This window comes from Thamnophis elegans, chromosome 7 (genome assembly GCF_009769535.1).
Source record: "Thamnophis elegans isolate rThaEle1 chromosome 7, rThaEle1.pri, whole genome shotgun sequence".
NCBI classification, from domain to species: domain Eukaryota; kingdom Metazoa; phylum Chordata; class Lepidosauria; order Squamata; family Colubridae; genus Thamnophis; species Thamnophis elegans.
Window position 1 is genome coordinate 48,748,366 of NC_045547.1, and position 12,580 is coordinate 48,760,945.

Here is a 12,580-nt window from a genome sequence, read left to right on the forward strand (position 1 = left end):
AGGAGTTTGTTTTCTCCTGTGTGATTCAGCGTGACTCTGCAGGCCCTAGTATGAACTAGGCCATGGAGGACACACGCCTACACAAGGAACTATATTACAACAGATCCCCCCCCCCGCCGCCGCCTTTTTCTTTTAATTTTCTGCAGGCTTTTGTATCAACTCCTTCCTTCCGATCCCCAATAAGCGATGCAGGAAGGGGAGGTGCGGAGAGGGAAGAGAGATAGAAAGTTGCGGTTCTATTTAGCTGCCTGCTTGCTGGGAATGGTTGGGGGGGAGGGAAGTTGTCCTTGCCGACGTCCTGAGTCATATATTCTGTGTCGTGCTCTTCCCGTTTTGCACTCCCATCTTCTCTCTCTCTCTCTCTCTCTCTCTCTCTCTCTCTCTCTGTGTGTGTGTGTGTGTGTGTGTGTGTGTGTGTGTCCACACTCGCTCTTGTTTTCTTTCCGTGTTTGGAACTTTACGCTTCGGAAACTGGGAAGGAAAAGGAAGGGGTGTATGTGTGTTTGCGCGCTCGCGCTTGCCAGCCTGCCTGCCTTTTAAATCACATGCACATTATTTTTTACAAGGACAAGGGAATTGCAAGAATAAGCGAGGACCGGCGAGATCTGGGCTTTTTACAGGAGGGGGAAAGAGCCACGTGATTTGGAGGGGCTGGAGAGAGAAGCCGAGGGGGGCAAAACTTAAACAATGAAAGCAAAGAGTCCGCCTCGGCTCGCCCCTTTCTAGCTGAGCAGCCTGCGCGCCTTTCCTCCTCCTCAGCCTTGCAAAGAGCCACCAACTCTTTCTCACCTTCTTCTTCATCCACCCCTATTTTAAAGTGTTGCATTTATAACCAAGCATGCATTAATTGGGGGGGGGATGCTGTTAAGCCTTTAATGCATTCCTTCTTGCAGGGGAGGGGAGGGCTGTGAGTTCTGCAGAATGAGGAGGCTGGAATCTGGGGATGCAGTTGTAGGGAATTTGGGGGTGAGGGTAGAAAGCTGGTTTGATCGTGAGGTGATCGAGAGCTCTTCCTTACCCACCCACCCAAAATCACTTCCGAGAAATCTACACGGTCCGCGAAGTATTTGAGCCAGCGCTGCATGGGACGGCTTCATCAAATCCATAATAGAGAGGGGAGATTAATATATATAGGGGTTTTTTTAAGTGGAGGGGGAGTTTCCCAGGGAAAATTCAGCATGGAGTCTGTCATTTATAACAGGTCCTATATAAATCCCCCCTCTCTATATTCCATCGCAGGCTGGCAAGCGACTCCAGAGTTGCATGGTTGCGTGGGTTACGTGTGTCCCTTTCCAACAACTCATAGCCTCCCCCCCATTTCCCAAAGCAGCGGCCACCGCCACCACATTGGATTTGGATTTTTTTTTTTTTTTGGATTTTATTAAACATTTATATGCCGCCCTTTTCCCTGAGGGGACTCAGGGCGGCTTAACAATGGAGGGAAGGGAGTGCAAGACAAGACTTAAAAAGAAAAAGAAACGTGAATAAAAGAAATTAACCATAAAAACACAACATTCACTCAACATTTGGGCGGGGTGAGAGTAATCCTCCCCAGGCCTGACGGGATAGCCAGATCTTGAGGGCTGTGCAGAAGGCCTGGACTGTGGTGAGGGTACGGATCTCCACGGGGAGGTTGTTCCATAGTGTCGGAGCTGCAACTGAGAAGGCTCTCCTCCGCGTAGTCGCCAGTCGGCACTGACTGGCGGATGGAATTCGGAGGAGGCCTACTCTGTGCGATCTGATGGGACGCAGGGAGGTAATTGGCAGGAGGCGGTCTCTCAGATAGCCAGATCCACTACCATGGAGCGCTTTATAGGTGGTAAGTAAAACCTTGAAGTGCACCCGACGATCGACAGGTAGCCAGCGCAGCTCACGGAGGATCGGTGTTATATGGGCGAACCGTGGTGCGCCCATGATCACTCGCGCGGCTGCGTTCTGAACTAGCTGAAGTCGTCGGATGCTCTTCAAGGGCAGCCCCATGTAGAGCACATTGCAGTATTCCAGCCTAGAGATCACAAGGGCTCGAGTGACTGTTGTGAGAGCCTCCCGGTTCAGGTAGGGCCGCAACTGGCGCACCAGGCGAACCTGGGCAAATGCCCCCCTGGTCACAGCCGACAAATGGTGGTCAAAACTCAGCTGTGGATCCAGGAGGACTCCCAAGTTGCGGACCCTGTCTGAGGGGTATAAATTTTGTCCCCCCAGCCTGATTGATGGAACGCTGGCCGAATTTTTGGGAGGAAAACACAACAGCCACTCGGTCTTTTCCGGGTTGAGCACCAGTTTGTTAGCTCTCATCCAGTCTTTAACAGCCTCAAGGCCCCGGTTCATCACGTCCACCGCTTCATTGAGTTGGCATGGGGCGGACAGATACAACTGCGTATCGTCCGCATATTGGTGGTACTTAATCCCGTGCCTCCGAATGATCTCACCCAGCGGTTTCATGTATATGTTAAATAGCAGGGGGGACAGAACCGAGCCCTGCGGCACCCCATAGGTTAGGGGCCTCGGGGACGATCTCTCCCTCCCCACCAACACCGACTGCGACCTGTCCGAGAGGTAGGAGGAGAACCACTGTAAAACAGTGCCACCCACCCCCACCTCCCGCAGTCGTCGCAGAAGGATACCATGGTCGATGGTATCGAAAGCCGCTGAGAGGTCAAGGAGAACCAGGATGGACGCGTGGCCTCCATCTCTGGCTCTCCAGAGATCATCGGTCAATGCGACCAAAGCGGTTTCAGTGCTGTAACCGGGCCTGAAGCCAGACTGGAAGGGGTCAAGATAGTTAGCTTCCTCCAAGGTACGCTGAAGCTGGAAGGCCACCACCTTCTCAACAACCTTCCCCACAAAGGGGAGGTTGGAGACTGGACGATAGTTATTAAGAACTGCTGGATCCAAAGACGGTTTCTTCAGGAGGGGCCTCATCACCGCCGCCTTAAGCACGGTGGGGAGGTGTCCCTCCCGAAGAGAGGCGGTAACAACCGCCTGGATCCAGCCTCGTGTCACCTCTCTGGTTGGCAGTCAGCCAAGAGGGACACGGGTCCAGTATGCAGGTGGAGGAACTCACAGCTCGCATAGCCTTGTCCACATCCCCGGAGGCAACATCCTGGAACTCAACCCAGAGATGGTCTACCAAGTTATTCCCCTGTGTCTCGGCTGGATCTGCGGGGGTGGAGTCCAGTTCCGATCGAAACCGAGCAACTTTGTCCGCCAAGAACTGACTATACTCCTCAGCCTTACCCTGCAGGGGGTTCCCCGTCTCCCTCCTATTTAGGAGGGAGCGGGTTATCCTGAACAGGGCGGCCGGGCGAGACTCGGCGGACGCTACCAAGGAGGCAATGTGTGACCTTTTGGCGGTTCTCAATGCCCAAATATACTCCTTGGTGCAAGCTGTCAACAGTGCCCGGTTCGATACGGACCTGTCGGACCTCCACAGGTGCTCTAGGCGTCTCCTCCGGCGCTTTATCTCGCGGAGCTCCTCGGTGAACCAAGGGGGCCTCCGCGAGCCGCTGACCCGGAGGGGCCGTAGTGGCGCAATTCGGTCCAGAGACTCCGATGCCGCCGAGTGCCAGGCCGCAGCAATAGTCTCCGCCGAACTGTGGGCGAGAGCATCTGGAATGACCCCAAGCTCCATCTGGAACCTAACAGGGTCCATCAGTCGCCTGGGGCGGAACCACCTGGTCGGTTCCTCCTCCCCACGGTGGGGGTTTGGCCTCCGGAAGTCTAGCCTCAGTAGGTAGTGGTCTGACCACGACAGGGGAATGATCTCATTTCCCCTCAGACCAAGATCATAACTCCACTGCTCCGAGAGGAATACGAGGTCGAGTGTGTGCCCCGCTGAGTGGGTAGGGCCTCGAATTACCTGGGTCAGGCCCATGGCTGTCATGGAAGCCATGAACTCCTGCGCTCCGTCAGAGTGTTCACCGAGCGAAGGCAGATTGAAGTCCCCCAGAACCATTAGTCTAGGGAACTCAATTGCTAGCTCGGCTACTGACTCGAGGAGCGCAGGGAGGGCCGCTGCAACGCAGTTGGGAGGCAGGTACGTTAGCAGCAAACCCGCTTGACCCTTGAGGTCCAACTTCACTAGTAGGGACTCACACCCGGCAAGCTCCGGAGCAGGGATCCTACGAGGAGCTAAAGACTCCCGGACTACAATAGCCACACCGCCACCCCTTCCCTGGGCTCTCGGCTGATGAAGTACCTGAAACCCGTCTGGGCACAGCTCTACGAGGGGGACTCCTCCCTCCGTGCCCAGCCATGTCTCAGTAATACATGCCAGGTCTGCCCCCTCGTCTACAATCAAGTCCCGGACGAGGGGAGCCTTATGAATAACAGACCTGGCATTTAGCGACAGCAGCCTGAGACCAGGGTCCTGATTGCTCACGCCATCTGACCTTGGAGTGGGACTCATAGGGCCGGAAGGAGGGATCTCTGCGATATAGCGAACCCTCCTTCCCCGGTAATGGCCAGCCCTAAAGTCCCCGCCATATCTGCCTCTCCCTGTTATGACCGCAATGCTCCGACTCTCTCCGTGGGCATAATTCCCCCAACCACCCCAATGGCCCCCGCTTGCCCCGCCAGGTCCTCCGAATCAAACATACTCAAACACTCACACTAACAGTCCCCACAATATAGTTAAAACACGAAAAGAATACAGCAATAATAATATTAAAAGTGGGTCTTTCATACTAACACATTCAATCCCACGCACCCAACATACCCGCTTAAAATTGCGCAACACAGAATTTAAAAATTATAAGTTCCAGAAGAGCCAGCCTCCCTTCCTCCAGTTCCAGAGAAATCCGAGGCCAAAGTCCAAGATCCGTATTCTGTAAAATAGTTGTAGATGGAGGGGGGGCAAAGCACAGGCCCCAGGTATCAGCCAGCTCCAGCTTTGCAATCTCACACCCTCCAAGTCCAGATAAAGCGTGGAATAATAAACAATACCGGTCCATAGGAGATAAAACGGTAGTATACAGGGGGGTATCTTATCCTCCCCCTCTCCTGAAGTCCTGGAACGGCCAGAGTCTAAATGTCCAAAGTCTACAGATGACTGGAACCAGTTAGAAGGGGGAAGGGGGGGGTGCCAGCTTAGTGCCCAGTTTTTAAAATGCCAAGTTCCTGTCCCTGAAGCTGCCATCCTCTATCGCTCCTTTCCCCAAACCAAATGCACCATAAGTATATATACCACAAGATGTCAAATATTAAACAGATGGTCGTTGTTCATATTAGGTGTTCCAAAGTAGCAGTGGTAGCAAGTGGTGGAGAAGGGCAGTTGTTCCGGGCCAATGCCGATGGTCGCAGGCCAGGCAGTAAAGCTCGTGTTAGATAAGAACAAATAGGCAGGCAAGCATGGCTCCGCAGCAGCAGGGGGCAGACAGGGAAAGAGATTGTCCAAGACACGAGAGGGGTAAAAGGAGAGGCTCCAACGATGAGAGAGGTAGACACCAAAATACAGGATAGGGGAGGGGCGGGCGTTCAGGCGAGCTATGATGGTAGTGGCTAAATCGCCACTTAATTCGCTCGCTCAAGCCACGATAATTCCTCCTCTTTACCGCAATGGTGGTGGTAATAATGAAGGTGGTAATAGCCAATTTCAAATCCCCCAAGCTCACATTGGGGTCCCTTGGACGCCCTTGTTGTCTTGGTGACATCTGTGAAAAAAAATCAGGTGCTCACTGCTCAGGCATGAAAATATACCGCTCAAACACTATACTTTTCCGCGCACACTGAAAAAAAATTAGAGGGAACATTGGTGTCAACTATTCTGAATATTTGACAATTATATTATTAATTAAAGCACATGGCATAGTTTGATAAGGCGAAGTGGTAAGCACAATATTACATAAAAATTTCAAAGTCATACCTTCCATTTTAGAACTATATAAATGAGATGGATTTTTATTAGAATAGAATTCAAGATATGAGATTAACTTTGTGGAACCTTTCTGGAGATTTTTAAAAACAGTTTCCTAAATTCTCTGACAGGCACTTTTCCCCTTAAAAACAAATATAACTTAATCATAACAATAAATTTGATTTGATATGATCTTAAAAACATAGATTGTGTCATCCCATTCTCCTGTACGCTGCTTGGAGAGTCTAAGCATGGGTTAAATTCAGTCTATTCGCTGAAGGATTAAGTTAATTTTCTTAGCCACACCTCCTCTCCTCAATGAGGCCCAGTTCAAAAACTCAGTCCAGCCCAGTTTGGACGCGTTTTTGGGGAGTTCCTCAGTCCTTGGACGATTAGTCTGAAACTCTCCAACCGGCTTATTTGTTATTTTTGTTATAGTCAGACAGGGAACAAAATCGCCTTTCAAATTGCCACAGAGGAATCAGTGATGGAGGAGGATAATACAGAGGAGCAGGAATTCTCAGAAGATGAGAATCCTTCTCCAGAAAAACCTGCCTTTACGGGCTTATTCCACCCTTCCATATTCAAGTCAATACTACATAAGACCAAGGCCTTGACCCAAGTGGGTGTCTCCACCCAGGGGTCCACTTCCACATCCGAATCTCAGGATCCGAAGGAGGGTCTTTTTAATGAGACTACTCCAGCGCAGGAACTGGTTCCAGCCCCTACCATGTTTCTCAATGTAATCCAGCTCCAGTGGGCCCAACCGGGATCCCTGACCAATCCCAGCGGGGTAGACAAAAATCTCTACTCAGTGGAGAGCAAATTAGATGAATTATTGTAGTTGCCACAGGTGGACACCCCCATTATTTCCCTTACCTCCAATTCGGTCCTTCCCGCTGACCTCCTTGAGGGACTCAAAGCCGAGGATAAAAAGGCAGAGAAAGCCTGCCACAAAACCCACCAAGTGGCTGCTTGGTCTATAAGAGCCTCTTCCTCAACATCGTTCTTCACTAGAGCTTTGCTCCTGTGGCTGAGACAGCTGAGGACTCATCTCCCATCAACAGGGTCCAGGTGGAGGCATGATCTTAATAAGATAATTGCAGCCATGGAATATTCGGCTGATGTTCCCTCAATGCTGCAAAATTTGCCTCACAGGGCTTAGCATCCAATGTGACCTCCTGCTGCCTGCTGTGGCTCCGCCATTGGCAGGCGAACATGAAGTCAAAATGGAAGCTAGCCTCCGCCTCTTTTAAGGGCGGGCAACTGTTTGGGGAACCCTTGGAGAAGTTCTTAATTGAAACCAAGTATAAGAGGAATGTGCTTCCTGCCACTACTAAGAAACCAGACAAAAAATGGGGCTCCTTTTTTCAAAGGCAGCCTTTTGGGGGGTCTGATTTTTCCAATGTGGGCACCTCCTATCAGAGACCATATTCCCAGGGAAATGACCAGGAACAGGACAGACCCAATTTCAGGGACAAGGCCGCCAGCAAAAGCAGTTTTTCCATCGTCCCTTTCGCGGCAGTTCCAAAAATCCTCCCATAGGCGGCCGTCTTCAACTCTACGCTGCCCGTTGGGAGTTGATCTCCATGGACACATGGGTCCTCAACACTATTAGGCAGGGCCTCACCCTAGAGTTCCTATCCCTCCCCCCAAGGACATTTGTCCGGTGTCCTGTCCCCACATCCCCTCCCAAGAGGGAACGCATGCAGGCAGAGATTCAACATCTCTTACAGATAAAGGCTATAGAGCCAGTCCTCGTAGAGCAGGAAAAGAGGGAGTTTTACTCAATTCTATTCCTGGTCCCCAAAACCTCTGGGGGGTGGGGGTGGAGGGCCATACTGGACCTCAAAACTAAACCGGCATCTGGCCTAGAAGTGTTTCAAGATACAATCCTACAGACCATCTTGGGTTGCATCAGACTTGAAAGAGGCATACCTGCACATCCCCATCCACAGATCACACAGGAGGTTCCTCAGGTTTTACTACGACGGCAGGCGCTACCAATACAGGGCTCTCCCGTTTGGCCTGTCGTCAACACTGAGGATCTTCACGAAGATATTGGCAGTAGTAGCGGCACACCTACGCTCCTGCCCAATATGACTACTCTGCTACCTGGATGACATCTTGATTCAAACAACGTCCTCTGACCAAGCCACCAGGGATGTCCAGCACACCATCTCCACTCTACAACATCACGGGTTCTCGGTGAACCGGGAAAAGAGTCAACTAACGCCAGCCATCCGCATTCTACATCTCGGTGTGCTCATAGACTCAGATTGTTGCAGAGTGTTCCTGTCTTCAGACCGCAGACGCAACCTCACAACCCACGCTCGAGAGGCAAGAGTGAACAGCTGGTATCCATCGTGTCACTGTCTCAGCTTCTGGGTCTCATGATCTCTTGCATAAACATAGTTCCATGGGCTCGCCTACATGCCCGCCAACTACAGTGGTTTCTTCTCCCCATCCAGAGGGCAAAGGCCAGCAACTCTCCCGGGCATGTCAAGCTCCCCCCGAAGGTAAAACAGTCTCTTCGGTGGTGGGAGTCATGGGCAGTGACGAAAGGTTGCCTTTTCAGAGAACCAGAATGACTGGTGGTCACGACTGATGCAAATCTCCAAGAATGGGGGGCCCACTTTCAAGAACAAGTGATGCAAGGAAAGTAGTTGCAGAGAGAGGCGACGCAGAGGATAAACTTCTTGGAACTTCGGGCAGCCAGGCTAGCCCTATGCCATTTTCAGGGGGACATTGTGGGCCATCATGTGTTGCTCCTTACGGACAGCATAGCAACAAAGGCCCACATAAACCGCCAGGACCCTCATGGCAGAAGCAGAAGCTCTAGGGAGGTTGGCGGAATGTCATCTGGCCTCCTTAAGAGCAGACCACATCTTGGGAGTGGACAATGTGTGGGCGGACTGGCTGAGCCGGACGACCATAGACAACACGGAATGGTGTCTTCATCCGGAATCTTTCCATCAGATCACGCTCCGGTTCGGCCTTCCGGTGATCGATCTCTTCGCTAGTCCTGCCAACACTCAACTCCTGAGTGTCAGCCTCTGCTTTGCTGCTGCTTCGGCTGCCATTGAAACAGGGAGGGGGCATGGTATTTGGGAGGGGAATCATTGAGGTGCTGGAGGAAGTTTCTAGACGCTGAACTGACCACCTTACTGCGCAGGTGGAGGAGGGTGTTTTCCCCCAAGGCCAACGGTCTAGCATTCCATCCTGCCTTTCAAAGTTATCTCACACCTGACATTTGGGGGAAATATGATTGGACTGTGCACAGGGATGCCAAGGGGAGGGGAATGAATTATACATTTATTATTACTGTATATACTCGAGTATAAGCCTAGTTTTTCAGCCCACTTTTTGGGCTGAAAAAAGCCGCCTCGGCTTATACTCGAGTCAGTGAAAATTTGCCCGAAATGGAGGAGAAAAAGGGCGGGGCCATGCCGCTGGGTGACACTTGTGAATGGCCCAGTGTCCCTGTGAGTTTCCCCTCCCTCTGTGTCAGTTTGCCGCGCAGCGCGCACCGCACCATCCCCCTCCTCACGTTCTAATGTAATGCAGGGCTGTCTTACGATTCCCCTTCCTCCCCCTCCTGCCGCTCTGCAACGATATCCCACCTCCTCCTTGTTATGGCAAGCAGCCACATAGCGATGTCCCACCTCCTCTGGTACAGTGATCCAATGATAGGAATCACTGTGCCGTGTGTCATAGGAGGCGGGACATCGCTCCCGCGGCTGCACGGGACATCATCATCACAGCGGGACATCAGCATCATGAGGTGAGTGAAGTATTTCATTGAATACACCGCTAGTTTACTGTTTTTCTTTGAAATAAATATTCAAAAACATTATTGGTATCTATTTTTATTTTTGAAATTTACCGGTAGCTGCTGCATTTCCCACCCTAGGCTTATACTCGAGTCAATAACTTTTCCAGTTTTTTGTGGTAAAATTAGGTGCCTCGGCTTATATTCGGGTCGGCCTATACTCGAGTATATACGGTAGCTTTCGCGCCTAATTAATCAGACTCAGCTTAGCTTTGCAACTGTTCATTTATAATTAGTAAAAGTACACTTGATTTCAATACAAATGGAGTCCAGTGGTTTTCTTTCCTGATTACTGAATGAAGTGATGCTGACACTGAGGTTCTTCTCAAGGTACTCCACTCCGCAAGCAGAGGGGACCGATGCCCTGTGCTGCTGTTGGCTGAGAGGCCTCTTGTATGCCTTTTCACTGCTCCCACTCATTCCACAAGTGATCCAGAAGATTCTGGCCGAAGGAGAAGAGGTTCTTCTCATAGCACCACGTTGGCCCACTTTTAGTCTCTTTTCAGCCAGGCTCAATGGGGCAAAAGGTTTCTCCTTCTACAATAGGTCACTGGCTGAGGGCTTGTATTAAGTTGGCCTACCTGCAACAGGGTAAGGCAGTACCACCTAGGGTGACGGCACACTCTAGAAGAAGTGCTGCCACCATGGCCGCGTGGGCGACTCAGGCCCCCGTGGAAGAAATATGTGGGGCAGCCATTTGGACCTCTCCATCCTTATTCATCAAACACTATCGCATTGACTCCTATGCCGCAGCCGAGGCATCCTTCGGGAGGAGGGTGTTAAAACAAGTTGTAGCAACTCCACGCTCCTTGAATGTTCCTGTTTCCCTCCCTGGGACTGCATAGCTTGGGTATGTTCCATGCTTGGACTCTCCAAGCAGCACACAGGAGAATGACCATTGGCTTACCTGAACAGTCATTCTCTGGGCACTGCGAGAGTCCAACCCCGCCCTGGGGTTTACTTCCTTTCTGATGGATTGAAGCGGCTGTGTGGAGCAAAGAGACTATTAACATGACTGAAAGAGACACCGTGCACACGTCCATCACAGACCATCGCCTTCATTTTTGAACTGGCCCTCAATGAGGAGAGGAGGCATGGCTAAGAAAATTAACTCAGTCCTTGCGGAATAGACTGAAATTAACCCATGCTTGGACTCTCCCGCAGCGCCCAGAGAACAACCGTTCACATAAGCCAACAGTCATTTTGAATCCAGGGAGAAACACATGAACATGGATATCTTTTAAGTGAAGTTATTAAATCAATGCATTAGTTGACATATCTTCTATAATTGTACATTTTTTTAGATTCCACTTGACTGCACAATTGACTGTATATATGTGTTTGGACATAGATATAAATATAAGCCTACTATCTATAGAGAAGCAGTGCAGATATTTCTTCTTCCTATCTCTTAAGAAATGTATGATGTGGCTGCTGCAGTCAGAAGGCTGTATGTATGTGTACATGATTTGTGTAATTTCCATTCTTATGTATTGTATGAATGATGCATTCAAAAACTCAAGTTTTCATAAAAACATCTATACCACATGCGATCTCAGCTAAATTCCAAGTAGAAGATCAACCTATCTTTCAGTCCACTTTATTATGGCACCACAAATAATTTTAGTGCTGGAAAAAGTGTGTGCATGTGTGCATGAATGTCTGTATATATCTGTTTGGTAGGGCAGAGCCTCTAGTGTTAGAAATAACATTAACAATAACTGAACTGCCACAAACATTTCTGCTACTCTTCTTCAACCTCTACTGGGAAACAAGTAACTGAGAGAAAATTGCATTTTCATCCATTATTAATCAGTTTTCATTGCAAGCATATACATTTTTTAAAAATGAAGCCATTTATGAATGCAAACATTCAGCATTAACTTTATTATACATGTTTGGAAAGGAGGCTTTGTTGATCATCCATCAATTTTTAAGGGTATTTTGCCTATTACATTCTAGTGGGAACAATATTCCCAAAGGAAGTGAACACAGCTAATCCCATATTAGTCTCTCAAGTTGGACACATACAACCATGGTGCTTGAATTGGTTTCGCTAAGGGCAAAATATTCAGGACCTTGGAGAGTTCCTAGTAAACCCTAATAGAATTTTCTCCTATTGTAAAAGGAAGGAAGAGTGATAAACTTGTTTGAAAATTGAAGAACTTTTGAGAAGATAATTTTGTTTTACAATCCCCTTACCTGACTTTACATGTATCAGCTTCTGTGAGGACCTGAAGATGAAGCAGCTGTTGGCATGATGTACTTCTACAAGAAGTTTTCCATTGGATGAAGCAGCCTTTATCACCATCTCAAGACTTTCTGCAGGCTATAGACTTTGAAAACTGAATATATATATTTGCATTATGATTATCTATTCACAAATGCAAAAACCTAATGAAATCCAAATATTCTTGATTAAGAAGATGGGAACACTTAAACGCTGCTAGAGTTCTTGAAGATCTCTTAATATGAAAACCTGGACTTTTCTTCAAATGAATCCACACGGTTATCTTTTTAAAATGTGCATTAAAATGTGCATTTTTTTTTTTTTCCTTTTTTTTTTTTTTTTTTTTTTTTTTTCTTCTTTTCAGTGTGATGATTTTAATACCTTATATCATTTAGATTCTGGTACAATGATGGCCAGTGAAATAACTGGTGTAATCAATTTCAGTCTAAAAATAGGAGCAGGAAACAAATTCATTTTGACTTTTGTTTTTTGAGTTGACTGGAGTGCTGAGATATGGTAACAATGAATTTGACCCAAGGCAATGGTCATGTGACCTGTCATTGCTGACAAAATATGACTTGGCAGACAACTGTGGACATTTGTGCAAGTTTGTGATCCATTGCTTTTTCCCCTTATATAGTTTCAACAAACTAAAAACAAAGAT